A 27668-nucleotide genomic window follows, 5' to 3' on the forward strand; every position below is an offset into this window, starting at 1 on the left:
TGTGGTCTCACCATTGGTCTGTATGACTAACTATAACAGCCTTCCTCCTGTTGTATTCAATCACATGCACAATACATGACAACATTCTATTAGCTTTCCTAATTACTCGCTTACTCCAGCACACTAACTTTTCATGATTCATGCATTGAAACATCTTGGAACTCTGCAAAATCTTATCATTCAGATAAAAATGTTTTTTTTCATTCTTGCTCCCAAATTGGACAATTTAACATTGTCCACATTATACACAGTTTTCCAGACCTTTGCCTACTCACTTAATTGATCTGTCTCTTGTTGTAGATCCTTATCGCCTCTTCAGATCCAACTATTTTTGAGCAATCAGCAAATTTGAAATGAACTAGCTTTATTGTCACATGTACTCAAATGAGTACAGTAGAAATTTCACATTATCGGGCTATCTTCAGTATGAGTGTACGTAGGTAGAGATACTCAGTATCAAATTCTTAGGAAATAACAAAAAAAACCGTAAAGAAATAAATAGTCTAACATTGTAGGTCGTAGGGATAAATGAGTAAAAAGTTCAGAGCGTGGGTCTTTTCGACCCTATCCATGCCGGCACCTAGGCTCAAGTGAGACCTCGCTACCTCACTGCCACCTGTCCTGGACCCGCCATCATAAGAGACACTCCCCCCCCCCCCCCACCCCCACCCCACAATTTTAGGCGCCATCTCTTCACCAGTGGGCCCACATCACTGATGCTGCTGAACCCATACTCGTCCCGCAACCAACAGTCCCTGGCTCTGCTGCCAGGCCAGGCTGCCACTGAGCCACAAGTGCCACTTTGGCTGCAGACGTTGCATTGCTGGTGCTACCATCTTGATGAGTCCGCTACCACTGCCACTACCCTCCCCAATCGCTGGAAGAGCATGGCTGGTGCCACAGATGGCCCTGAATGCCTGGAAACCAACCTACTGTTGCTGCCCTTGGAACCGAATGCCTCTCTCTGTCACTGCCACAGGCCACGAATAGTGAGAGAATGCACTCACTGTCGCCGCCCCTGACCACCAAGATCATACACACACCTTCCCCCCCACCCCGCAAATCACCAGGAGAATTTCCTCGCTGTCCCCACCCCCGATCACCAGGAGAATGTCCTCACTACCACCACCCCTCCATCACTGGGAGAATGCCCTCACGTCCCCGATCACCGGGAGAATGTCCTCACCATACCACCGCCACCCACCACTGCTCCCCCGCCGCCATATCACCGGGAGAATTTCCTCACCATCCCCACCCCTGATCACCAGGAGGAAGTCTTCACTGTCTCCATCACTGGGAGAAGCTACATCTGCCACACTGCATGCGACCCGCTCTGGCTGCCACACCGGTGCTGGCGACCAACCCACCACAGACAGGAAGGACAAAAAGACCAAAAGAAAAAGAAATTAAAGCAAAGGAAAAAAGCACAGCAAAAGTAAAATAAAAAAGGCAGGCAGATGGGCTCCAGGTAAGAGCCCGCAAGCAGCCCTGTTACCCCACTGCCACCTTGCACCAGAAACTACCTTTACCTTCAGTTCTCTTATCTAGACGATATAATATTGCAAAAAGTTGAGGCCCCATGCACTGATCCCCTTGGTACACCATTCACTACATCTTGCTATTCAGAAAATAATCTATTTTTATCTGTTTTCTGTTAACTAGTGGATCATTTCTCCATTCCAATATGTTATCCCCTGACTTGTGAGCTTTTATTTTGCAATGTAACCTTTGATATGGCCACTATTCTAATGTCCTCTGGATATCCAAGTACAGTACATTCACCAGTTCCCAGTATTCATTTTGTGTCAAATAATTTAAATGTTGCCCATTCATAATAATTATGGAAACTTGAGGGCTCCAATTTAAATGATCAAAAAAAACTGCTATGCTTACGTGTGTATGAACATTTTATGCTCCATATGTTTCCATAATTGTCCAGTACATTCGGAGCAATATGTGGCGACCACTGATATACCATTTTTTCAGAACATGTATACTTATGGAGCATTGTCTACAGAGCTGAATGATTAGAACCATAACAATAGGTATACTTTATGGTTGCTCAACCCTAATGTCATTTTGCTTCACCAAGAGGAGTTAAGCAGGAGGTTTTGCAACTGGGTGCACTCTATGGTATTTGAACATAACAAGTGTAAAATAGGGACTGAAATTCTTATCACAGCGAAGGGTATAAAGTTGTGGCCATTAAACCTTTCTTATAATTTAACATACTGGCAATAGTAGCTTCAGAGCTAGTGACTAATTCAGTAAAGGAAATAATTTGATCTTTATTCTAATTATATGTTGCATTGTACTTTTACTTGCAATTCTGAAACTTTTCCATTTCATTTCATCAACTAAGTTTTTAAAGTCATTTGATTTTCCGGAACAACAGCTCAGAGGTCTTGACATTGGAAAAATTGCTGAGGAGTTGTCTTTTTATTTTTGAGCCTTGAAAGTAAAAAAAGTACTTTATTAGCGAAAGATAGAAACCATATTACAAGCCCATTATTGAACTTCCTTTTGATATTTGGAGTGATAAGTGATTGCAAAATCACTGCCCCATTTCAATTTGTGCGAATTAGTTTGAAACAGCATCAACGGGCGTGACTAAACAAAGTAATACAAAGAAAGTCATTTTCCTGTATTCTTTGCAGAATTTCATTTACAGCAGGTCTAAAATGACCTTGAACAACAGTTGAACATCTCCAATGGAAATTTCAGTTCTCATTGAGAGAGAGAGAGAGAAAGAAAGAAAGAAAGAGGACGGAGGGAGAGAGAAGGGGGAGGGAGGGAGAGAGAGAGAATGGGGAGGGAGGGAGGGAGAGAGGGAGAGGAGGGGAGGGAGGGAGAGAGAGAGAGAGAGAGATAGAGAGAGAGAGAGAGAAGGGGGATGGAGGGAGGGAGGGAGAGAGAGAAGGGGGAGGGAGGGAGGGAGGGGGGAGAGAGAGAGAGGGAGAGGGAGGGAGGGAGAGAGAGAGAGAAGGGGGAGGGAGAGAGAGAGAAGGGGAGGGAGGGAGGAGGAGAGAGAGAGGTGGGGAGGGAGGGAGGGGGAGAGAGAGAGAGAGAGAAGGGAGGGAGGGAGAGAGAGAGAGAATGGGGAGGGAGGGAGAGAGAGAGAGAGAGAGAAGGGGGAGGGAGGGAGAGAGAGAGAGAAGGGGGAGGGAGGGTGGGAGGGGTAGAGAGAGAGAGAGTAGAGGGAGGGAGGGAGAGAGAGAAGGGGGAGGGAGGAAGGGAGGGAGAGAGAGAGAAGGGGGAGGGAGGGAGGGAGAGAGAGGGGGGTGACAGAGGGAGGGAGGGAGAGAGAGAGAAGGAGGAGGGAGGAAGGGAGGGAGAGAGAGAGAGAGAGAGAGAGAAGTGGGGTGAGGGAGAGAGAGCGAGAAGAGGGAGAGAGAGTGTTAGAGCGAGAAGTGGGAGAGGGGAGAGAGAGAGAAAAAGAGAGAAGGGGGAGGTGGGAGGGAGGGACGGGGAGAGCGAGAGAGAGAGAGAGAAGGGGGAGGGAGGAGAGAGAGAGAGTAAGAGAGAGAGAAGTGGGGAGGGAGGGAGGGAGTGAGAGAGAGAGAGAGAGAGAAGGGGGAGGGAGGAGAGAGAGAGAGTGAGAGAGAGAGAAGAGGGAGGGAGGGAGGGAGAGAGAGAGAATGAGAGAGAGAGAGAGAAGGGGGAGGGAGGGAGAGGGTTTCTTCTTCCAGTTCTCTCTAGAGAATGGGAGGGGGAGTGGAAATGGTTGGCGACTGGGAGGTGCAGTTGTTTGTTGCGGACTGAGCGGAGGTGTTCTGCAAAGCGGTCCCCAAGCCTCCGCTTGGTTTCCCCAATGTAGAGGAAGCCGCACCGGGCTTGGGGACCGCTTTGCAGAACACCTCCGCTCAGTCCGCAACAAACAACTGCACCTCCCAGTCGCCAACCATTTCCACTCCCCCTCCCATTCTCTTGATGACATGTCCATCATGGGCCTCCTGCACTGCCACAATGATGCCACCCGAAGGTTGCAGGAACAGCAACTCATATTCCGCCTGGGAACCCTGCAGCCATATGGTATCAATGTGGACTTCACCAGTTTCAAAATCTCCCCTTCTCCTACTGCATCCCTAAACCAGCCCAGTTCGTCCCCTCCCCCCACTGCACCACACAACCAGCCCAGCTCTTCCCCCCCACCCACTGCATCCCAAAACCAGTCCAACCTGTCTCTGCCTCCCTAACCGGTTCTTCCTCTCACCCATCCCTTCCTCCCACCCCAAGCCGCACCCCCAGCTACCTATTAACCTCATCCCACCTCCTTGACCTGTCCGTCTTCCCTGGACTGACCTATCCCCTCCCTACCTCCCCACCTACACTCTCTCCACCTATCTTCTTTACTCTCCATCTTCGGTCCGCCTCCCCCTCTCTCCCTATTTATTCCAGTTCCCTCTCCCCATCCCCCTCTCTGATGAAGGGTCTAGGCCCGAAACGTCAGCTTTTGTGCTCCTGAGATGCTGCTTGGCCTGCTGTGTTCATCCAGCCTCACATTTTATTATCAGCAGAATCTAGAGGTCACTTAACTGGGAGCCAATTTGTAGGCCATCATGTAGCGTAGTAATAGGGAAATGACGTATTGAGTGAATTAAATCTCAAACAGCTGAATTTTGGATGACCCCAAGATTACCTTGGGTAGAATGCAGGAGTCTAGCCAAGGTTGCATTGGAATGAAGTTAATAGGTTGCAAAGAGATGAAGATAACAGTGTGGAGCTGGAGGAACACAGCAGGCCAGGCAGCATCAAAGGAACAGGAAAGCTGATGTTTTGGGTCGGGACCCTTCTTCAGAAAAATGAAATATTGCTGAGAAAGGGTCCTGACCCGAAACGTCAGTTTTCCTGTTCCTCTAATGCTACCTGACCTGCTGTGTTCATCCAACTCCACACTGTTGTCTCTGACTCCAGCTTTGGCAGTTCTTCCTTTCTCTGAGCAAAGAGATGAATGAAGGTTTCAGCAGCATATGAACAGGGGCAGGTATGAAGTTTCAAAACAACTTTGGCATAGATAGACATGAAATAAGCAAAGAGCTACTGCAAATGCCATACATAAAGGAGAAAATATATTACATCTAAAACTTAAACTTTAAATAACAGAAACAGCTTTAAAGAGTCAGCAATTTCCTGACCAAAAGACATGCCAAGGCAATAGCACCTACTCATAAAGGAAAACTGAATATCTAATGATTCGCATGGGTCATCAATTGTTTTGTAAAGTTACTAGAATTGGAAAGCTATGATGCCTGGGGCAGCACGAGAATTTTGACATTATTGGTAAAGTGTCAGTATCAAAATTTGTTCCAATATATTTTCCTGTAAATGATTTGCTGATATACTCAGAAAGCAATTGAGTATCCTTTTGTGTCAGCAAAACCTAATCTGACCAGCTGAGATATTAACATATATATACATGGCCTGCAGCGACATTTCAAGAAAATACCTCATTCATGTCCAAGGTAGCTATGGAAATTTATTGGAGACTATTTATCTTTTCTACAGTTAGAATATTGGCATCATTTATAAAAGTAGCAAGGGATGTTTCTAGCATATTATCTTCAATTTTTTTTAAATCAAGTCAGATGTAGAAGCCACACTGTCACTGAAGTGCAAATAAGCAAGAATAAGGAGCATTATTGCAGTTGATGTTCGCTGAAGGATTCAAATTTTATGACTTTTGTGAACTCTCATTACTTCCTTCCTTCATATAGAATTAAAAAAGCAGCTGAACAACTTAATGATTTCTGCTTTAGAACCACAAAAGATAAATCCAGAAAATAAATCCAGAAGCAAAGCATTTGTTCATTTGAGTTCCTGTTAGATTTGGCATAATATAAGCACAATAACGAAATCTTGCATGTTAAGACTTTTTAAATAGTAAAATATTAGTTTTTATTTTCCACTTCTATTGAGTGAAATGCATGTTATTCAGCATTTGTAGAAAGGGAAGTAGAAGGTCAATATTTTATGTCCATGATCCACAGTGTTTTGCTTTGTACATTATTTATGGCAATTGTTGCTGTTGCAAATTAAGACCATTGGTTGCATCTTCATTTTGCACAAAACTGCGAATCAGCACCACTGATATACTGAGGCAGAATTGCTGACTCAATCCTGAATTATATTATAATGAGCAAAACCTTCATTGCTGTCACCAACTATGATATATGTGTGACTAATCCATCTGGGGAGCCTTGGGTAGATTTGCTGCCACCAGCCCTTCTTTTGGTGTTCATCTAATCATTTGACAAGAGGAATGCCCACACAAAGTCTTTGGTAGAAGATACGGGCTCAATCTTGATAAACCGCAAGGTTTATTACTTCAAACTTATCATCTTATTATATCAAAGATACATGATAGTCTCTTGTGAGGCATCAGGCTCAAACGATTACAGTTGGCAACATTGATGCAGCACTGGAACAACTCGAACCGAGTACTTGGACAGTAGTGGGCACCTTCCAGGAACAGCCCTTTATTTCCTGAAGGGAGAAGCACACCTAATGCTATCAGTCAACATCACGTAATATGCTCCACCCATTGGATGTAAAGGATGACCAGATGTCAGTTAACCCTTGTAGGTATGAATTGTTTTATACAATTAAAATGAAAGGCTCTTGTGGCACGATGGTAATTTCCCTACCTTAAGCCAGAAGGCCTCAGATCAAGTCCCACTTGCTCCAGTGTAATAGCATCTGAGAACAGGTTGATTAGAAAGTATCAACAACAAAACTGGCTGTGACTCTTACATCCTATTAAGCATTTTGCACTTTCTCATGAAACAAAGAACCCATGCCACACTTAAGGCTATAAATAACGAGTTTTGTCCTCTTCAGAGACTGATCCCTGAAACTGAACTGCAGGATAATAGCTTACAAACACTTTATGCATTCATCTGGAGTTCCTCCACTGTTTTATTGCAGGTGTTAGCGCCAAGGTGGAACACATCAAAAAAGAAATTTAAAATTGGAGTGACAGTGTATTGATTTTGTCAATATTATATTTATGAATTTGTAATAAACTGACCTCAATAAGATTGGATTGGCGTCAGTTGCAACACAACAGTAGAAGTCCAATTTGATGTTGCACAGGCTGATGTTCTAGCCTGTGGGATTTGGCTGGCAGATGCAGCTGCTTCATTCATGCTTCTTTCTACCTGTCATTTCTGCAACTCCTACACTTTGCTGCTTCATTCCAAATTGGCATGTTACAAGAGACAACTCCTGGTTAAAACATAGAGGCCAAAATTTGGTAGTCCCAGAAGAGAGGTTGTGATGTGTGATAAACCAAAAAGCATGCCACAAAATGCTGACAACTTTTAAATATCATGCTGCCTATTTATTTGAAATGTACTACTGAGTGGATACATGCCTCAGCAGAGGTCCATGGTTATCCACAACTATTCAGCCTAAAAGCTAACCTGCACAACTCAAAGCCAGAGTACACCTTTTAAAAGTGGGCCCCAATCTGGCTCTAAAAGCAACTGTAAATGGTGAGAGTGAAATTATTGACCAGAGCGTACTTAGAAAAATGGCACAACAGGTTAGAGAGCAAACCCCAAACTTCTCTGATGTAGCGCCAGAGGCCTTCGTAAAAAGAGGGGCTTTGGAAGAAAAATGTCCTGTCCTCTCAAGGCTCTCCAGGCGGATATGAAATAGGCTGCAGCACAGATTGGCTTCTTGGTCAATGTTACAAATCTAGCCTTGAAGCCCTGGATGTTGTGCCATAAGAACTTTAATGGTCTCACACAAAGAGATTATGATGAATAAATGGGTCTTCATGAGCCTTTTCTTACAAGTGGAGCAACAATCTCACTCTCTGCTCCATTCAACCCAACAGTTGTTACTAAGAATCTCTATCAATCATGACTTATGTTTCAACTCACTATCATAGGCTTAGCATTACTATAAGATTCTAAGAGATAGAGGCAGATCAAGCCCACTCCACCTTTCAATGAAATTGCAGCTGGTCTGATAACACCCAATTTATAAAGATGGTGGGAAATGCAGATGCTGGAGAATCTGAGATAATAAGACGTAGAGCTAGATGAACACAGCAGGCCAAACAGCATCATAGGAGCAAGAAAGCTGACGTTTCAGGCCTAGCCCCTTCATCAGGGCCCGAAACGTCAGCTTTCCTACTCCTATGATACTGCTTGGCCTGATGTGTTCATCCAGCTCTACACCTTGTTACCCTCAATTTACAATCCAGTTTACAGTTTCAGAGCATGAACATCCTTTTCCTTGTTCGCTACCTTGCCTCATTCTCTGAGCCCCTGCTGTGGACTGGCTGCTGCCAGCACAGGCAACCCATTTCCAACCATTTACACTTCTCACTAGCACCCTCCTAGTAATTACCTCCCTCTTGACTTATCAGCGATCTCTTTTGTTCTATCCCTGTTTCTCGCACAGTACCATCCATCCTTCACCTTGTCAAGAACAAACTTCCTAGTTGTCTGGACATTGCCTTCAGGATGGGTGGAAAACTCTCCAACCTCAACCAGTTAAAATCATGAAGAAAACAGCACTAAGTTCACTTTAGTTTTCAGGTGACAACGTGATCTTTGCACTCTTGGGTGACAGTCTTTAATCCTTGCTTGACACCTTCTCAGAAACATACCAAAGAATTGGTCTCAGCTTCAATTTCAAGAAGACTCCAGTCATTTACCAACCCATCCCAAGGCAGGTTCCAGTCCAACCCTACACCAAGATAAATGGAGAAATCCTCAGAAACATAGAATATCTCTCTAACCTGGGAAGCCATCAATATGGAGATCCAACACTGCATCCAACCTGTGAGCTCTGCCTTCGGCCAACTAATGATGAGAGACTTCCATGACCATGACATCTGTGCTGATAACAAGATCCTTGTGTATAAGGTCGTCTACTTCCAATTCATCGATATGACTCGGGTGGCGCAGTGGTTGCCTCACAGTGCCAGGGATCCAGGTTTGATTCCACCCCTGGGTGACTGTCTGTGTGTAGTTTGCCTGTTCTCCCCATGTCTGCTTGGGCTTCCACGGGGTGCACCAGTTTCCTTCCACAGTCCAAAGATGTGCAAGTCACGTGGATTGGCCATGCTAAATTGCCCATCATGTTTTGGGATGAGTAGGTTAGGTGCATTAGCCATGGGAAATGCAGGGTCACACAGATAGGGTAGGGGGTTGGGATGCTCTTCAGAGGGTCGGTGTGGTCTTGATGGACTGAATGGTCTGTTTCCACACCTTAGGTGTTCTATGGATAGATATGGATATGGATATGAAAACTTAGGCTATATATAGACAACATCTTAAGGCCCTTGAGAAGTACCATCAATGCTGGTTGAGACACATTCTCCACATCAGGTAGGAGGATAAATGTACTAACATCAGTGTCCAGGACCAGCATCAGGTCTCAGTTACCCAAAACCAACTCCGTTGAGCCAGCCATGTGCTTAGGATGCCAGGGTAGTGACTGCCAAAATAAATCATTTTCACATGGCTCAAGGGACTCTCTCAAATGAGAGGATGACAAAGGAAGTGTTTCAAAGACTCACTGAATGCTTTCTTCAAGAAATGCAACACAGATATCAATTCATGGGAGACCCGCATTCAGAAGAAACAGACGTAGAGGATCCTTCTGTATGAAGAAACACAATTCTTCAAGGATGCCTGTCAACAAGAGCAAGTACAGGAATGGAACAGGCATTCAAGTACCCACAGAATCCATGTCCATTTCCTAGGCGGACAATCATACTCATTAGAAATTGATTGCCGTTGACGATGTTATGTATGAACAATACATGTTTAAAATTGGAGCTGATGAAGAGAGAAAAAATATTGATCAGTACCTAAGTGAAACTTGTGATTCTGGACAACTGACAGATGATCATCTCAAAGATAGAATTGTTTCATGAATTCAAGATCCCAGTATGAGAGAAGAGGTTATTGATCTCAAGAATGCTATTGAAGTAGTCTTGAGGTTATCAGTAGCAAAAGGAGAATGTGAATTAGGCAACTGGTAAGGCTTTGCACTGTACTGAGCAGCACTTCAGGCCTAAAAAGTAACAACTCAATGGAAGAAAAATAAATATTTACAGAAAAGCCAGCAGAAAGATCGAGACCAGAGTGTAGGATGTAAATATTGCAGAGGACACCACGTGAAAGCTAAGCAGAGCGGGGTTCTAACTGCAAGAAGCCAAATTACTTGACTGGAAGTGTGTTTTTTAGCTAGAAAGGGGAGAAGCAAGCTAATAAATATGCCTGCTGGATAAATGTTTAATTCTGACTTATAAGCTCATAATGTAGAACAGATTAGCAGTCTCCAGTCTCAAGGAGATATATGGTTGCAATGTTTAGAATGGTGACACCAGAAGTAGAGCACCACGTGAATGCAGAGTCACCAAATTAATGCCTGTAATGAATGAGCTGTTTTATGCAGAAAGGTTAAAGAGATTGGAATTGTTTTCACTGGAATCTAGATTGGTAACTTGATTACAATATGTAAGAGCCAGAAGTGCCTTGATATAGTGGAGGTGGAAGTGATACTGTTGGTAGGTGTTCTCAGAACTAGAGGACACCATCTTAAAATTAGAAATCACCTTATTATGACAGCGATAAGGAGATATCTTTTTAGCCAGTGGTTGAGCGGCTTTGATACTGTCTGCATCAGAAGGCAGTGTAACAAGAGCATTAAATATTTTGCAGGTGGAGATTAACACACAAGGGAATCAAAGGTTTTTAGTGATAATGGCAATGTGGATACAAAGCCAACAGCTCATTTGTGATCTTATTGAATGGTGAAGCAGGCTAGAGGGACCAAATGCCCTACTTTTGCTCTAAATTCATATCAATGGCAGGTGGAAATCAATGCGTCGAGTTCGCCAACCTCTGCAAAGTGGCTTGAGATGGGGATCCGCAAAACAAGTAATTGAAGGTAACGTTGGAGCTAATTGATGGAATGATGCACACCCTAGGAACAACAAGGGTGCAAGCTCACTGCAATGGAAAGAGTGAAGTTCTGCAGGCTCATCTGGCAGACAATGAGAAAAATCCACTCATTTAATTGGAGGAGTCTAAAGTGTGGACTAATAACCCTACAAATATCAGAATAGATATGCAGTGTGTCACAGAGCTATAAGGCATTCGCTGCTGAACAAAAACAAAGTTGCTGGAAAAGCTCAGCAGGTCTGGCAGTATCTGTGAAGAAAAAAACAGTTTTGAGTCTGGTGACCCCCTCCTCAGAACTGAAATGTTAAATCAGTCTTTTCCTTCACAGATGCTGCCAGACCTGCTGACCTTTTCCAACAACTTTGTTTTTGTTCCTGATTTACAGCATCCACATTTACTTTGCTATTTTTATGTTGAAGAAATACTTTGCATCAATGTTTACAATAGAGGACAAAGTCAACATGTCAGATGCTCAAACAAACTAATAACTCATAACACAGCCTAATTGATTACAATGTTGGTTTTATCCACCTCAGAATCATGAAATCCATAGAATCATGTAACACCAACAGTGTGGAAGCAGGCCATTTGGCCCATCCCAACCCTCTGAAGAACGTCCTGTCCAGACCCACCCCTCTACCCTATTCCTGTAACTGTACATTTCCCATGGCTGACCCACATCATCTGCACAACCCTGGACACTATGGGTAATTTAGCATGGCCAAATCTACCCAACCTGCACATTTTGGACTGTGGGAGGAAAGCAAAACACCCAGAGGAAACCCATGCAGACACAAGGAGAATGTATAAACTCCACGCAGACAGTCGCCTTAGGCTGGAATTGAACCCGGGCCCTTGGCACTGTGAAGCAGCTGAGCTGTCTTAGATGTCTTCTTTATGAAATCTTGAAATAAGTGGAGGTATGAGACCAACACATCATCTGCTGAAGAGAAAGCTGCTTAAAAATTCAGCCAGAAAGAAAAGAAAGAACAGGAAGAGGGTGATAAAGGATGTGCCAACTTCCATAGACTGAAAGAGCAGCTTAGTGACAGTGAAAAACCCTGGAGAATTATGAGTGTGCAGAGATCCAAAAGATCTCAAAAAGGCATTGAAGAGATTGCACTCCCCCATGCAACTATTGAAGAAAGTTTGCTACAAATCATCAAGGCATTGCTTTACCCAAGTTACAAATATATGAATACTGGAAAGTGACATGAAAGCAGCCATGTTCTGACTTTGCTCTTGGTGCCGTGTTGGAGGTGCAGCTAGTTGTGCATGCTGTTTGAAATTTCCCTTTGTCCGATGTGCATCAATGCAGACAATATGTAATAGTGATCATCCTAGCCTGAAAGCAAGTAAGGATGTTCTGCTAGATTATGGGTATGGAGATGTGATAAAAGAAACCAACTGAAGCTATGACCACAATCTGGTGAGACTGCCAGAGAGATGACATTGCATCACCCTGCAGCTAAACAGGAAAATAACACAATTAAAAATGCTTGACATCGAATACAAAGGTCACATACTGGCAGTGAAGGACTTCACCCTGATTCTGATCATGTGAGAGCTGTTGTAGAGATGGAGTGACAGGGCAGGATAATTTGTTGGATTTCCAAATTATCTAATGAAGTTCTTATTAAGTTACAGTGAGATTGTGAACTTCTACACACGTTCATTACTGTGGATAGTATTATGTAATAAGTGGTGCGAAAGGACAGAACAAGAAACAACATTCACTAAGATCAAAAAACAACTATTGATGACCACACCATTACTGATGTAATTATACCACTGATGAAGTAGTCCTGTAGTATGATAGTAGTGAGACGGGAGTTGGAGTAATCTTCCTATAGCAAGAATAACCGTTGGTTTTGCAGACAATGTTATGTGCAGTTTGAAAACGTGAGCTTGCCTATTGTCTTTGCTTCTGAGCAACTTAATCAGTAACTGTTTGAAAGACACAAAGAGACAGTAGAGTTTGACCACCAGTCAGGCAAAGACTTTCTCAAGCCACTTCCATCTGTTCCAATGCACCTGCAAAAAATATTCCTTCATACCTCCAAAAATGAAGTTTCGAAGTGACTTACAAGCAAAGGAAGCAAACTGACTCGCTATTGAGAGCAACACTCCTGATGAAGAAGGTTAAAGATGGTAATTGAGCATGCAAGATTTTCCAGATTCGATGAAAAGCAACAGCCAGATATGGATTGGAAGTCATCAACCCAGGGGAGATTGAATTTGGAAAACAAGCATCATGCTCTGATCGAGCAGTCATCATGGGACTGACCTTTCCCAAAAAATGAACTTCATCCCAGGAATGAGCAGGTACCAGATGAACTGCCAGCAATGACTCAGACACAAACCACGAGATAAACTGATAATTGAGGTTACAGATAACCTCAAATAAACTGAGCATTTTGAAGATTATAGTTGAAAAGCATGTGCAGAAACATACAAATGTTGGGCTGATTAGAAAGGATGTACAGCTTTTATTCATGAGGGATAGTTTTCTTTATTGACCATGTATCCTGGTGCACATATATCTGTAAATAATGTGCATTGTGACTTGCCATGGTCAAGTAATCTCTGTTGCAACCACTTTCAGTTGAGAAAGAGAAATCATTATATTGTACATGTGAAATTCAGGGATAAATATTTGCAAAGACATGAAGCCAAGGGAGAGAAATTGAGTAGTGGTTTTGAGTTATGATGCACATTGTTATATTCAGATGAGCATCACAGATGTGCCTGTGATGAAATTTGCTAGTCTTATGTCCAATACTGTGCTGTCGTGTGCAGACATCCAATGTGCTGTGACAGCAGTATGCATGTAGGTCAGGCAAATTTGATTAGTAGGCTGTTTCTGCTTTTGACCTTTGCTACTGTTTTCTTCAGATTTCCCTGTCTAGAGCCACTTCCAAGTATGTTCGATTGGATTCATGCTTTTGTCTCTGACAATCCATGTAAATATACAATTATCTTCAGTACTTGTATTGTGGAAGTGAAGCAGATGGAATATGGCTTGGGAGAATTCATTATGAGATGTTATGTACTGCAATGGTGCATCAACTTTTTAAAGTGTTCGTTTCAGGATTTGGTGGAGCTTTAGTCGCACAAAATGTATCATAATCAGAGATTAATTTGTGGGGCTTGCTTTTTGGCAGGTTGAACAATGTTGGAGCTAGCGTTGAGCTCTAATCCTCAACACAAACTTCTCCTTTGTCCAAGGTGGACTCCAAATCATCTGCTGCAAAGTATTTCAACAACACATCTTGGACAATTTCAGGATCTCTTGGTAAAACTCTCACCAGCACCAAACTCTAGCTCATCATGTTCATGTATTTGTGTTGCTGAGTGCTAGAACTACTCAACAAAATAAAACAAGTTTTTTTGGGGGGGGCAACAAAATATTGAAATAATCTTTGTTTCAAAGTTATGCAGAATATTTATTTGTGGGCTGTAACTTCCAAGGAACTTTCAAATTGCTGCCAGATCTAGACAGTTGGTTATTAAAATTTATTTAGATAAATTGGTGAATGTTTCTGTGGAGATATCTTACCAGAATGATAGGTGGCTTTTATTTAGCTGCTTTCCAGTTCTATTTTCTTTGCTTAAAAAACGGACATCAGTTCTAACAACCCATGAATCTGATCTTTTTCTTTAGCGAGCTCGCGTTATATACAAGAATGAGTACTCTGAAAAATGGTACATTATAATTCTATGTCTGATTATTCACTATTGATTCTTGATTAATTATAAGTCAGGGGCAACATTTTACTATTCCAGCCTAACTACAGCAGACAGTAATTTTCACAAAACACTTGCACCATTCTACTCTTGATCTCAACATATCCTTCATACCAACAGTAAACTCCAAGACATTAAATGAGACAATGCAAACTTCAGCTATACAACAAGGAGCCAAGGAGATACATTGATGTCCTCAATCCATTCCAGTGATTTTGTTACCGTGTGTATGACCAATTTTAATCCCCTTACAATTGTGAGTGGTGACCAAACTACATGTTCCGTGCACTTAGGATGTTGATGATTGACATTCCCATTCCTTCTTGTCCTTTACAAAGTATGCTTGTTCACTGGAGCCGAAAGTTGTTTAACACAGCAGCAAGGACATTTTTAATGCTTCATCTACAAGCTTTGAAATTGGCTTTGAGTAATGGAAGTATCTCAGGATTGCTGTACATGGCGCAAGCTTCTTCAATATCAATCACATATCAGAGGCAGAGAGAAAATGTCAGAACAGGAAATGGTAAAGCAACAACTTATTCAAAACTTGAATGTCCTTAACTATTCGCTGCATAATCTCTCGGGCAGAGATTGGCTTTAGCAGTCAACTATATATCCCAAATACCCCAGGTGATGAATATGGTCATCTTTCCCTTGAAGGATGAACAGGAATAAAACCAATTGCATAAACACTGCATTAAATTGAGCTACATGGTGAATATGAATTCACAGTCCCATAGCTGTCTCAGATGCACTTAACAATTTTGATTGATGCCTAATATCATTTCATTGCAAGTGTTCCGTAGGGAAAAAGGTGAAAAAAAGAAATATTTTAAACATTTTTTCAAAATCAACACTAGGAAACAAACTGTTCATTAAAAATACTGCTCAGCATTCCAATCAATGAAATAAATGTTTTGAAGCCTGTCTTTCCTCTCAGGTTTTTGATCATCAGAGAAGAAATTACATAATTAAAAACGAAAGAGCTGGAGAAATTAATAAGTTCGAAAGCTGGTAAATCCCCATAATAAACAGGAGTAGGTCATTTAGCCCCTCAGACCAGTTACCCCATTTAATGCGATATTGACAAATCAAACACTTCAATGTCTTTTACCCACGCTATCCACATAACCCTTTTGCCATTACTAATCAGAAAACCTATCAGCCTCTGCTTTAGATATGCTCAAAGACTATGCTCTATATCCTTCTGGGATAGAGATATCCAAAGATTCACCACCCTCTGAGTAAAACATTTTTCCCCATATCAGTCCTAAATGTGTTCCTACTTTCTAGACTCCCAAGCATTTAGCAATTGAAAGCCAATTGAATTTAAATCTTCTGGTTTTGACAACCTCACAGCAATGCTATTGTAAGAAAACTGATATGTCATCCGAGGTGTATAAGGAGAGGGTTTTTGAAAATCAGTGTGAGAGCAAAGTGCCGTCTGAGAAATAAACATCTAACTCTCAAAAAAAATCACTAAGCTCTCTGAGAAAGCACCATCTATCCAGTAAAGGCACCATGACACTTCTAGTCCTCACAGAAGACTTCACTGAGAAAATATCCATGACAGCCAAGTCAGTGGAAGAAAGGTGTTTATGACCTGAGAACAGCCGAAGAAAAGTGTGTAGATATTGAAAGACAAAGTTTTAATGTATTCTTTTATTACTTAGGTTTATATAAGTGGGACTTGTATTTATTGGAACAGCATATCAGTAGAATTTAGTTCAGTTAGGGAATAGTTAGTAGTTAAAGGGAAATTGTTAAGTTTGTTAGTAATTCTGTTCATTTATTCAGTGTTAGGGTTAAATAAATAAATTGTTACTGGTAAAGTGAATATTAGGGATTTTCTTTCATTTAATCTCCCCTTCTCTGTAACACCTACTAGAACCTCAAGACCTTTAGTGCAACCTTTGAATTGAATTCTGGAGCTAACTCTGAGGAGGTTGATCTGACATGGCTGCGTTTTACTTAGGGATGATCTTTGACCTGTTTCATACACTGTGATTCTTCCGTCGATCTTTATTATTTTGGAGTGCTGCCTGTAGATACCGATCTTCTGTCTTCTTGAGTACCTCTTTGAGTGCCTTTCTCCAGGCTTTCCATTTAGAATACAGTTTTTGAAGAAGATTATGTGGAAACCCTTTTCTGGATACAGATTATCTACTTTGGTGCATGATTGGCTGTTGGTGAGTTAGCATCTTCTCAAGTTGTCTTGCATTGACTTGACTAAAAAAGGACTTTTTTCTGTACCTGAATGAATATCTGTCCGGCTTTAATTAGTTTGCTTTGAGTAACTATTCTATTTCAGTATCAACTATCCTATTTGACCCAGCAGTAACACTGCAATTAGGATATATTAATATACTTAGCAAGTATATCACACATCCGGTTTCCACAGAGCAAACATTACTTTGCCATTGTTAACTCTTCCTCACCAAGCCTCATGCCCCCACGACCACCTAGCCCCAGTTCCTATCTCTTACCCTTCTTGAGGTTTCTGTTCCCACGAACATGATACATCTGACTTTCCTTCCTCCGTGGGGTAGATATTGAAAGACGAAGTTTTAATTTATACTTTTATTACTTAGGTTTATATAAGTGGACTTGTGTTTTCATTACTTAGGACCCAAGCTCATCTCTCACCTTAGGGATAAGCAGGTGTTTTCAGTCAACTTCCCATAAATCCCAGCCCAGCCACCTCTTCCCCTCATATGTACTGTATAAACCCCATCTCTATACTCATTCATCTTTGTACCAAAATGGATTTAACTGCTGTTACCTCAGCTGAAGGTTATCATTGAAGCTGAGCCTCCAACCTGGGAACTGGGCACTACTTTGGTGTAATGTTAAAATGCATAGAAAATTGTTCCAGGTAGTACAGCCCACAGCACACCCTGAACATCTGGTCAACTTGCTCCCTTAAGTTTAGGTTGATAAAAATTCTCTCTATTAAATGTTGTAGTGAGAATTTCACTTTGTCCAAGTTTTTGATGGAGTAAACTGGCCCTGAATTGGTAATCTCCTTCAAGTCTAACATATCCCAATGTTGTTCTGATGAAAATTGAAAAGCTAAGTGGTCTTTCAATTGTTTATATAATAGCATTCAAGAACTTTGCAAACAGTATGTTTTGTGCTTTAATAACTGAAGTAAGAATGGAAATATATATAATAGCCTGAGGAATAACTGGAGGCCTGTATTTAAGTCTCAAACTGTATTACAAATCTTATTCACCTCCTCCAACCATGTATCTCAGAACTCCTGGGTTTATTTTCTCAAAGCCTACTATTTCCTTTCATTAGTTACAACTTCTCCTGGTGTGAACTGCCTGGGATTCATTTGAAATGAAATGATTGTTTGGATTCTAAAATACCTACTGCAGAAGGTAATTTTCATTACAAGTCCTGAATTGCTTACTTTTAAGGATATTACAGAAGAAAATTATTTATGTGTGTAAAATGAAATATGAAAATTCATGCATACAATAATGTCAACAAAAATCATGTAAATGTGAGATTGCACAAAAAATAACTTGCAGTATAAAAGTAATAGTCAAACTCAATTTTCATTAATTTAGCATAAACCCCACCTTAATCTGTTCTTTTCTAAAAAAAACCTTGTGTTTCTGCACAATGACGTATCTGGTTCACCACTCTGCCTTAACTTAGCTATTTTGTTCTGGGGAAAAGTGAGTAATAGTAATATCAACATCTGTTGTGGTCTGTAATCAATCAAGGAACCAGTTGTGCATCCTTCATTAAGATCACATCTGAAAAATGTTTCATTTCCCACAATATTCAATGGGGTATAGTTCTTTCATAGGTCACATCTGCCCCTTTATGCAGTGCAAATCTTTCTCATTTGGATGGAGTATAGGAGTATAAATGAATGCACAAACTACAACATGAATAGAGTCCTGTGTCTTGGGGAAGCCATTGGACTAGTCAAACCACTTTAAATGCCGAAAGTTGATGCTGTATTTTATCTTCTTAAAGGAGCAGTGCATGGTGAAGTAGTTGGCTCCTGTTAAGGACCTGTGGACATAGATTGTGCCCTGACTCTGTAGGTCTTCTTTGAAAAGTCAGCACATCTCATTATAGCCTCCTTCATGTGTCTATGCATTGATGTCCAGTCATGATAGCTATGATAAGTATACTGATTTGCAATTTAGAAACATGGAAGAATTGCTGAAGGTTACAATATAGGAAGATAGTCATTTTTGTTGATATCTTGTCAGACTAATCTCATTGCTGTACGTTCTCCATGTTGGCTTGTTTCCATCTCCTCAAACGTTTATCCCTATTTAAGAAGATATTGATTTCTGCCTCAACTACTCATTCAGTTGCAATATTTATGACCATTTGTCAGTGAATTTATAATGCATTTTGCCCATTTCTTTAATGTCTTCTCCACACTGAGTTGTCCAAAGCAGCATGCAGTGAATAGCATTCTATGGTTTAATGGTGGCAAAATTGTCAGCGTTTGCTATGATTACTTTGGGCATCTACTCATGTACTTTTAAGCACAGGAATACAGAGGTTAGTGATACTTTGCCTCTGCACAGGATGGACTATTGAAATCCTTCAAGGTGGAAATCATAGAAATCACTAATTTGATGTGAATATCAACTTTTTACAGTATTAATCTCACTGTAGAAACACTTAAAAATGGTGTATTTTCAACTGAGGTGTAATTATGCCCTTGTCAACACACTAAGTCATAATTACACTTGAAGGCAGTTCTCATCTGAAAATAATGTTATATTTACAAATGTCAAATATTGCCAATTAGATGGAATATTCCATAAATGTCTGAAGTACTTTGAAAATGTTTTGCTCTCAATACTTCAGCTTATACTGCTATCACTTCTATAGATTCCAATCTTTATATCGTTCTTTGTACAATGATTCAGAAGTTGGGAGAAATCTGTACATTTGATGGCCTGGTTTGCTGCTTGCAAGGATATTTCTTTATGATTGGCTAGCCTGCTTCAAACTATCACTGTGATTGAATGCCAAATTGGTCCTAAAGTTTTAAGGTCATTCTTAAACCTCTGATTGTGTTTGAAACAGGTGTTTGCGTTGTCATATATTCATCTAATGAACCCTTCTAATTGAAGAGAGGACGGACTTGTGAAGGGACAATGGGATACATTTTAACTGGCCTTTAGCAATCACTTAGAACACAGAACATAGAACATAGAACATTACAGCACGGTACAGGCCCTTCGGCCCTCGAAGTTGTGCCGACCTATCATACCGATATGAAGCCCATCTAACCTACACTATTCCATGTACGTCCATATGCTTGTCCAATGACGACTTAAATGTACCTAAAGTTGGCGAAGCTACTACCGTTGCAGGCAAAGCGTTCCATTCCCTTACTACTCTCTGAGTAAAGAAACTACCTCTGACATCTGTACTATATCTTTCACCCCTCAATTTAAAGCTATGCCCCCTCGTGCTCGCCGTCACCATCCTAGGAAAAAGGCTCTCCCTATCCATCCTATCTAACCCTCTGATTATTTTATATGTTTCGATTAAGTCACCTCTCAACCTTCTTCTCTCTAATGAAAACAGACTCAAGTCCCTCAGCCTTTCCTCGTAAGACCTTCCCTCCATACCAGGCAACATCCTAGTAAATCTCCTCTACACCCTTTCCAAAGCTTCCACATCCTTCTTATAATGCGGTGACCAGAACTATACACAATACTCCAAGTGTGGCCACACCGGAGTTTTGTACAGCTTCACCATAACTTCTTGGTTCCGGAACTTGATCCCTCTATTAATAAAAGCTAAAACACTGTATGCCTTCTCAAAAGCCCTGTCAACCTGGGTGGCAACTTTCAAGGATCTGTGTACATGGACACCGAGATCTCTCTGCTCATCTACACTGCTAAGAATCTTACCATTAGCCCTGTACTTTGCCTTCCGGTTACTCCTACCAAAGTGCATCACCTCACACTTGTCTGCATTAAACTCCATTTGCCACCTCTCAGCCCAGCTCTGCAGCTTATCTATGTCTCTCTGCAACCTACAGCATCCTTCGTCACTATCAACACTCGACCGACCTTAGTGTCGTCTGCAAATTTACTAACCCATCCTTCTACGCCCTCATCCAGGTCATTTATAAAAATGACAAACAGCAGTGGACCCAACACCGACCCTTGCGGTACACCACTAGTAACTGGTCTCCAGGATGAACAATTCCCATCAACTACCACCCTCTGTCTTCTTTCAGCAAGCCAATTTCCGATCCAAACTGCTATATCTCCCACAATTCCATTCCTCCGCATTTTGTACAATAGCCTATTGTGGGGAACCTTATTGAATGCCTTGCTGAAATCCATATACACCACATCAACCGGTTTACTCTCATCTACCTGTTTGGTCACCTTCTTTGGCTGTTACCAACAACTAGCTTGATCCTTTAAAACCAGGCTTGCAAGCCTGAGAAATGAAGAGTTAAGCAGAAAGTTGGCAGCAACCCTGTGCATACCATCTGCAAGTTGACTTGGTATATAATGGGCAGCCAATGCCAGCATCTTGTGTTTACCAGCATTAAAAATGATCGCCAATAGCTACTGCAGATCAGAAATGTGCAACAACCAAGTGTGTTTAGGCTGAGCTCATTGATTCGACCTTGATTTAGGTCTACCAGCATGCTCAATTCTGCTTCTAGGTATGCTCCACTTGTTCTTTACTGAAATGTTTTGAACATGTTGTTTCAACTCATTTCTTTAGGGGGATTTTCACATTGAATCGAATTTAATCCCTTTGACATTATAAAACTGTTTCTGGATTTCTGCTGTTAGACCACAATAGCCAGTCATTCTGTTAGCATTAGGTGTAGTAGTTGTTGGACTATCAGGGGTACTTATATCATCATTTTCTAAGGAATTTGATCATAAATGATGATATAACTTTTGCCGTTGTGGCCGTCTTTCAAATAATTGTTCTTAATTAAATCAATCCAGAATTGAGTACTGTTACTGCAATGGTAAGAGCATAGTTTCGGGAAAGATATTTTTAGTTTAGTTTCAATGGAGCCATTATGAACAAAATCTGCTTTCTTTTCCAATATTTATTACCTCTCAAAAGCTTCTCAGATAGGAAAATGCACAAAGTAGCTCAAAACTTGGATTAATAATGTGTTTTTATTCTAGCAAGATGCCTTATCAATATTTATCTTTTTACTTAAGTTGTCTAATAGAGGAAAATATATCTAGAAGGTAAAGTTAAGTATGGTGCTTTAGATAGATTGCTCAAATCTTTTATATTTGATGAAATGTCTGAAAATGTTTCACTTTGTATGATTTACTGTACTTCAGTGCCATTTCAACTGAAAAGACTTTGCACTAAAGGTCTTGAGGCTGTAGCAAGAAATTTTAGTGCCAGTCGATTTACCATTAAATGATTGTTCTTCTTCACCTATCAGACTGATGAATGTTAGAAGAACGCTGACAATGAAAGGAAAATCAAATCTGTGATATTTTAAGGGCTAGGTTGATGTGGGAGATCGGAGACAAAATCCAGAGGTTAGGCATCAGACAGCAATTGAACAAAACTGTCTGTACCATTTGAAATGGAAAGACATTTATAATTTCATTTCAGAAGAAACAAATCCCAGATGAAGATTATCTTTGTGGGTGGTCTAAATTGAAGAGAACAAATGTAATCAGTTCTTGTCAGCTCTGTGGGTTGCAAACATGAGGCATCCGGAGGAAGCACCAAACAAAATCATTACCATTTCTTTTTTTCAAATTTAATAGGACTGTGGCTATTCAGTGCCATTAAAGAATACAGAAAATGTTTGTTCACTGAATGCTAACTGAATTTAAATGCAGCCACTTCAGCAGATGTTGTTCATGTGACTTAGTCAGGCAATATGTTTAGATGTGTTTTGAATGTTACCTTCTTCCTTTTTGTTTGTATTCACTTATCTCGACAAATCTGAGCACAACACCAGTCACATTTGATTTATTTTACAGCTGTTCTGCAATGATTGGTTCACACTTTTACCATTTGAAAATACTTATTGCCACACAGCTGTCAATGCCTTATTCACATAGAATTGCTATCAAATGTCTAACTATTTACATTAGGAGGCTGAACTCCACAATCAGCTTACTGCTATTATCGATTTTCGGCAAGCTCTATTAACCAGAACGTGTCAGCATTATTTTTCTCTTTCTCTTTTATATGTATAATGGACATTTGCAAAGAAGCGTCCAATAATTCCTGACTAAGAGTGGCCATTACGTTTTTCTGCAAGGATTCGTCATTTATTTATTATTTAAATTGATGGGTCTGATATCACTTTTCTTGACCATTATAAGTATTTGTCAAGTAGTTTTTTTTCCTGTTTAGTTCAGTCAGCCATTTTGAAAGTTGAAAAGAGAGAAGTGCTGGTGAAAATGTGCATCTGTAACAAGCTACCACACCTTAGGTTCAATGTACAACATGCTTTTCTTTATCATCGTTACTATGATTAGTATGAACAGATTTACAATGTTGATCAAAACTTGACTTTTCTACATTTAAATAAGCCCATAAGAAGATTATATTAGGATAATACTTATTCTTGTTAATTCAGACAATGTGGAACAAATGTAGCTCAGTAATTTTGATAGCGCCAGTTATGGTGAAAGACACAAACATAACAAATAGAAACAGTCCTTCCAGCACATCAAGCCTGCTCTGCCTAACAATAAGATGATGGTTGATCTGATTGTGACCTTCAGTCCACTTTTCTGCCATTTCCCCCATAATCTGTGACTCCCTTGCCAATCATATTCAGTCTAACTCAGTTCAAATTAGAATTGAGTGTGTGCATTTTCTGAGTAAAAAGTCTAAATCTTTTCAATTTGTTTAAATCTAACAGTCTAATTCAGATTGTAGATTACATTGAATATCAAACTGAAATTCGCAGTTTAAATCCAGTAGGTACTATTTGTAAGCAGGTTTTATTTTTGAGGTTTACGGTGAAAAAGCAGATTAGCTAAGAAGCAGCTGAAACTGGAACCTCATTCAATGACAGATCTGGGCCCGTTTTGTTGGGAGCGTTTGTAAATAACCAAGTTAGTATGATCTAGTGCTTGAATTTGATTTCCAGTAATGTGCTGGACTTGAGCATCTCATGAAGTTAAACGGAAGTAGGAGAGAAGTATTTGGTTGTTTTTGCCTAAACACATCTACTGATTGGTGAGTATTATTTACATGTATTTCTCATCTTTAAAAGTAAGGTGCACAGGGGTATTTAGGTCTCTAGTCTTTTAATTCTGTATTTCTTAAAATAAAAACAAGGGTTGTTGGGTGCAAGGTTGATACTGGCACATAAAAACTTACAATAAAGGGTAAAGAGCAGGGATACTAGAATGATTAATGACTGGCATAAAATATGATGCAGATGGCATATTAGACAATGTGTTGCTGCTGCAACAGGTAGGATCTACTGGATAACAAGGTGATGCAGAGTGAATATATCTGTATCAAGTGTTTGCAGATGGAGCAACTTTGGATTCAAATTGAGGAACTGGGGCCCAAGCTGCAGACATTGCAACATCTCAAGGAGGTAGAAAGTTATATGAATAGTTTTTTATTTGCTCCAGGAGATACTCTCACCGCTCCAGAAAAGCAATTCAGATTTATTCCATGATCAGCGACAGGTGCATGTGACTGCAAGTGTGACAGGTATGTTGACTAAATTGGTAGCTTTTGAGGAAACTCAGCTTCCCCTCCCCCCCCCAACCCCACCCAGTTCTCCAGTAGTAACTAGGTTATTGCGAGCTGTGTGGGTAAAAGCAGGGATTTCAGGAATGATGAGCAAACTGACAACAGCCCCATGCCTCATGGAACCAGCCAAGTGACGGCAAGCAATATGAATGTGGTCATGATGGTAAACTGTATAATTAGGGAGATAGGTATTGTTCTGTGCATGAGCATGGAAGACATAGGCTGTTTTGCCTGCCCAGTGCCATAGTTAAGGAAATATCATCAGGGCTGCAGAGTATCAGGTAGTGGGCGTGGAGGGACCTAGTCAGCATTACCAACAATGTTAATAGGACTAGAGAGGAGGTTCTGATGAAAAAATATAAACAATTCGGAAATGGAAATAAATAGAAGAGCTTCCAAGTTAGTAATTAGTTACTGTTTGAGCCACAGACAACTGGATATAGGGTAAATAAAGTCAAGCAGTTAAATATGTGGCTCGAAGACTGGTGTTGGTGGAACATGTTTGAGTTTGTAGGTCACTGGCACGAGTACTTTATTCTTGTTAACAAAATGTCAGCAATGCTGACCTATGCCAACATTTATTACCCATTCCACATTGCCTTTAGAGGATAGTTAAGAGTCAACCATATTGCTGACGGGTCAGAGTCACATATAGGTCAGACCAACTGAGGATAGTAGTTTTCTTCCTTAAAGGACATTAGTAAACCAGCCAAGTTCTTCCTGACAATTGACAATGACTTTGTGTTAAGTATTAGACACTCAATTCCAAATCATGGTTGAATTCAAATTCCAGCATCTGCTGTGGCAGGATGTGAACCTGGATCTCTGGTTTAGTAGTCAATCAGTGATACCATTGCCTCCCCATTGTACTGGGGTAGAAGGGAGCTATTTTAGTAGAATGGGCTTCACAGAAGCCATGCTGGGATTGGTGTCCTGGTGAATATAAACACGAAGGCTGTGGAAAGGGCATCAAACTTGTTAGATGTGTTCTGGAGCTGGGTACATAGGCTTACAAAACAAAACAATATGGCAGCATTGTAAGGCAATTATTTCAGGATTCCTATCCAGGATGGGGCAGGAACTGGTAGAGCGTAAAATCATAAAATAAACAAAAAAAGGTCAACGGGCAAAGAAATGGCAAAATTAATACCACTTAAATGCATGTAGAATTTAGACAAAGTAAATTAATTAATGGCACAAATAGAGGTACATGGGTATGATTTTGTTGATATTGGGAAGATATGGTCATGAGAGGAAAACTGGGAACTAAATATTCATGATCGTGTGACATTTCAAAGGACGTGCATGAAAGAAAGATGGTGGAGTAGAGTTGTTAGTATGTGATGGAATAAGTGTGATAGCAAGAAATGATCTTGAATTGGAAAATGTAGAATATATATGAGTAGATGTAAGAAATTAAAAAGGCAAGAAGACATTGGTGGAAGTACTGATCTCTGAATGCTAGCTATATTGTAGAAGGGAATGTAACTCATGAGATAGTGGGCATGTAAAAAAACTATATTAATCATCAGTGAATTAATCTTCATGGAGATTGGGAAAATCAAATGGTCAGGGGTGGTCATAAAGAAGAATTCATAGATTGTATTCGGGACCGCTTCCCAGTTCAGCATGTTGTGAACTGAGCAAGGGATCAAACTGTTTCGGTTATGGTAATATGCAATAAGGCAGGTTTAATAAATTACATCAGTGTAAAAGAACCCTAGGTAGTAACATGGTAGGATTTGGCATTCAGTCTGAGAGTGAGAAACCTGATTTAGAAATAACTGTGTTAAACTTAAATAAAGGTCATCGCAAAGGAATGAGAGCAAAGTTAGCTGAGCTGGGTTGGGAAAGGAGTTTATCAGAAAAGGTAACTACTGAACAATAGCAGATCCATGAGAAAATAGCCCATGGCTAACAACAAAGATATATCCCAGTGAGGAAAAAGGATTCCGTGAAGAGGATACACTGACTGTGGTTAACCAAAGGGAACAAGGACGGTATCACATGGAAAAAAAATACAATGTGACAGAACAGAGAAGTAAGAAAGCTTTCAAATCCACCAAAAATGATCAAAAATATAATAAAGAATGGAAATAGACTACATAGATGAACTAGTAAGTCATATAAAAATAGATAATGTCTGTTTCTTCAAATGTATAAGAAAGAAAGAAGACACCAGAATGAACACAAACTGTTTCGCGAATGAGGTTGGGAAAATAATAAGGAGAACCAGGGAATGGTAGTGGAATTGAAAAGGTTTCTTTACAACAGTCTTCACGATATAGGGCATAAAAAAATTCTAAATCAAGGGGCAGAAAATGGGGAGGAAATAAATGCAGCAACTATTATGAGAGAAAAAAAATTCTAGGGCAACAATTGGGGCTGAAGGCGAGTAGATCCTCTGAACGTGATGGGTTGTATCCTCCAATATTAAAGGAGGTAGCTGCAGGGATAGTCAATAAGAATCCATAGTTCCAGACAATTGGATTATCGCCTTTATTTGAAAGGAAAGACCAAAACAAATAATTATAGGCCACTGAGCTTAATACTTGTCATTTAGCAAACATTAGTGTCTGTTCTCGAGGATATAATAACAGAACATTTACAACGTCATAAAATAATCAGGCAGAGTCAGCATAATTTCATGAAGAGGAAATAATTCCTGATGAATTGAATACACTTACATGAGAAGAAAACAAGTAGGAGAGATAAAGGAGAACCTATAGGCATAATGTATTTGGATTTCCAGAAGTGTTTGATAAGGTATCACATATAAGGCTTCTGAAAAAGAATCTATGACATTGGGAAGAATACACTACACGATTGGAAAATTGACTAATGAATGGAAGAGACAGAATTGGAATAAAGTGGGTATTTTCAGGATGGCAACCTGTAATGAGTGGAGTGTCACAGGGATCAATGCTGGGGCCACAATATTTACCCATACATGTTAATTTGGGTGAGGAAAATAAATATACTCTTGTCAAGTTAGAGGATGACACCGAGTCCAGAGGGATATAAGCAGTTTAACTGTCTGGGCAAAAGTTTGTCTGATGAATATAATGTGGGAAAATGAGAGATTATAGATTTTGACACGAAGAATAGACAAGCTGAACAGTATTTAAATGGATAAAGACTGTAGAAAGCTGTAGCACAGAGGACTTTTGGGATTGTTGTGCTTGTATCACAGAAACCAGTTTGCAAATTCAGCATGTAACAGGAAGGAACGTTGGCTTACTTCAAAAAGAATGGACT

The 27668-nt window shown here is 40.4% G+C and overlaps 1 protein-coding gene across 7 annotated transcripts in view; it reads left to right on the top strand.

Moving 5' to 3' along the window:
- The window catches only part of LOC125461272 (receptor-type tyrosine-protein phosphatase T), a 1279761-nt gene that overhangs the window by 888755 nt on the left and 363338 nt on the right, over window positions 1-27668 (top strand). The window lies entirely within an intron of this gene.

This window comes from Stegostoma tigrinum, chromosome 19 (assembly GCF_030684315.1).
Source record: "Stegostoma tigrinum isolate sSteTig4 chromosome 19, sSteTig4.hap1, whole genome shotgun sequence".
Lineage (NCBI taxonomy): Eukaryota > Metazoa > Chordata > Chondrichthyes > Orectolobiformes > Stegostomatidae > Stegostoma > Stegostoma tigrinum.